The sequence below is a fragment of the Eurosta solidaginis genome, chromosome 3 (genome assembly GCF_040869045.1).
Source record: "Eurosta solidaginis isolate ZX-2024a chromosome 3, ASM4086904v1, whole genome shotgun sequence".
In the NCBI taxonomy this organism is placed as follows: Eukaryota; Metazoa; Arthropoda; class Insecta; order Diptera; family Tephritidae; genus Eurosta; species Eurosta solidaginis.
In genome coordinates, this window is record NC_090321.1 from 117,993,281 (window position 1) to 117,996,545 (window position 3,265).

The window sequence follows — 3,265 nt, forward strand, 5'->3', positions numbered from 1 at the left end:
TATGTTTTGGAATTTTTTGGTTGAAGTTACGTTAGGAAAAATGCAGACCCTTTAAGTCTCCTTCGTGTTAGTGTGGGTGTTGCCCTCGCGGCCTTCTAGGAATGGGGGAGGTGTTGCAACCGGACTGACTGATGGTCGATACCTGACTTTCACAGACGAACGAGTCAGGACAAGGGAACTCCACTCGGTTATTGGTGTCAAAGTGGAGTTAAAGGTAGTTCATGCCTCATGAACAAGAGGGGTCGGATGACTCCACCTGACACGGACGGTCTTCTACCGCTTTCCTTTTCTCCATCGTTTTCCTTCTTTTTATTCCCGTTTCTGATCCTATTTTTTCTCTTCTTCACGAATAAGGCATGACAATTATAATTTTGTTTTTGTGACTGTGGGTCGAGGAAGGTGGCAAGAACCGCTCCTCAACACCGACGAGCCTCAGCCGGGTTCCCCACCATGCCTAACCGGCACCCTTCTCGCTCCGGACCAAGCAGTTACATTACATAAGCTTTGTTAAAAGGCGCAAGCATTTTTGTTAATTCAATTTGAATAAATTACTCAGCAGTTATTGTCTTTAGGCCAACACTTTTTGCGATAGATATTAAAAATTGTTGAAGTTTGTCAAATGTTGTTTATTGTTTTATACCCTTTAATTCTAAGGTTAAGTTTCATAAAAACCACGGAGGAATAATAAATAAATTTGTTTCGGTTACTTAGCGGCTACCGTCTTCGTATAGCTAATATTTTGCGTTTTTTAAATTTGCTTACCAGCTTAAAAGACAAGCTTAATTAAAACACGTAGGCATTTTTGTTAATCAAATTTGAGTAGATTATTTAGCAGTTATTTGCTTCAGGCCGTCACTTTTTTCGATAGATATGAAAATGTGTTAAAGGTTGTCATTCATTGTTTATTGTTTTATATTATTTAGTTCTACGGTTAAATTTCATAAAAACCGCGTACGAATTTTGTTAGCGCATTTGTTTCGGTTACTTAGCGGCTACCGTCTACGTATAGCTAACATTTTGTGTTTTTTAAATTTTTTTACCAGGTTAAACGACAAGCTTAGTGAAAACACTAAGAATTCAGAATACAGCATTCGTGTTAGTCAGACGTGTTTTATCTCGCTCTCTAGCTTTTTATTGTTTTCGTCCAGTTTTTATTTCTTTTTCCTATCACAATTATCTGGTGAAATGGATAACTATTGTGCCAAGTGTGACAAGCATTTTTCGCGTTCCGGCCCCTTATTGTGCCTTGTGGGGGCTTTTGCAAAAATGTCTACCATTTTTCTTGCTGTGAAGGCAACATTTCAGAATATGACGTGAACTTGCTTATAAAGAACCGCCATATAAATTATATGTGTACGGATTGCCTAAATGCCTGCGGAAAGCTTTCTAAGGCCTATGACGCTGTGTTGGCATCCGATAAAGCTATATTATAATCCGCAATGCTCACTTTGGATATTAAATTTTAAGATTTGTCTGCAGAGATGGCTGAAATAAAAAATGTCATAAAAAACATTTTAAAGATAAAGAGGACGACTCTAACAAAAACAACGAAAGGTGTGTGGAGGTAATGGCTGATGGCATAAATAAAATAAAAAATGTTGTCAGCTCTATCAATAATCCGAACTCGTTGAGCAGTGGTAATAATAGGTGCGCGCTCACACCACATGCTCTATCGATGCCACCTACACTAATTCAGCCATGTATGCATTGCAATTTGCTCGCCCGATCACCTGTTTGTGCAAGTCAAATTTCGGCTGTTAGCAATAGTGAGCATTTTTGTAATTTCAATACACAAATGTCTTATGCTCAACTACTGGCTGCACCTGTTAATACTGTTCACATTGCCAATACAACAGTTAAACCCAGTGCTGCTGCTAACATTGCAAAGTCTGTTGGGAACAGCCGAACCGACTGTCTCGGAGAAAAATGTCGTGGATTTTGTTCCAAAGTATGAGGGTATCGACAGTAGTCATCTTTTGTGCCGTAAGCTGGTGAAAACCGGTGCCCCTCGGCAGTGTCTGGCAAGCGCTCCGATTGTATTTCTGCCATGAAAAGCTCTCAGTGAAAACTCATCTGCCTTGCAGATGCCGTTCGGAGTCTGCATAAAACATGTAGGTCCCGTCCGGCCAATTTGTAGGGAAAAATCAAGAGGAGCACGACGCAAATTGGAAGAGAAGCTCGGCCTTAGATCTCTTCGGAGGTTATCGCGCCTTACATTTATTTTTTTTTTTTTTTTACCTCTGCTTTTTATGACCGCGTTTTAAATCCCAACGTATGGCCTGCTGACGTCAATGTTCGCCCTTTCAATTATTTTAAAGGCGAAATAGCGATAGATAGTTTAGGAGGTTTAATTAATAAGTATCTAATTTCAGAATGTCTCTGGTATGCGAACTAAATCTAATTCGCTCTTTAATATGAGTTCGCATACCGACTATGACGTATTTGTTCTTATCGAAACCCGGCTCAATCCTGAATTCCAGGATGGCGAGTTCTTTGATTCCGAACTATATCACGTATATCGTAAGGATCGGGACTCTTCAAAACTGGTCTCTCGAGAGGTGGTGGAGTTTTAATAGCTAATCTTCGTCAATTTAAATAATCGCTTGTGGAGCTAAATGGGAATGACTCACTATTGGATCAACTTTGTGTCTCAATTCAAGGCACTTCTAAAATTTTCATCTGCGCGTCATACATTCCGCCTTCTAGTGAGGACTCCCTCTACAAATCACATGTAGATAAAATCGCTGATTTAGTTTGTAAATATGAAAATAGTAACTTTTGCGTACTATGGGATTTTAATCTGCCTAACATTGAGTGGTCCTATGTAGACAATAGCATTTATTTGGTTCCAAAAAATGTTAATTCTACTTCTGAGATGTTCCTTATTGACAAGTTCTTAAGTGTTAATCTTTCCCAGATAAAAACCTTCTCCAATCAGTTATCTAGAACCCTTGATCTTGTCTTCTTTAGCGATAATATAAATTGTACTATAACTGAATGTCTTGACCCGCTGTCATGCTCCAGTCTACATCACATCCCGCTCGTCTTGAATATTGAATTTTATTCGTTTAAAAGTATACAAACATATAATGGAGCTCCTTTTTTCTAATTTACTGCGGAATGTAATGGCGTGCCAATTTTGATTTGATCTGTCAGGAAGTCCCATCCACTGACTGACAAGCTCTTTTTCTGGGAAACGATCTTACTAATTGTTTCAATCTTTTTAAAGATACTGTCAATCAAATTTGTTCTAATAATATACCTC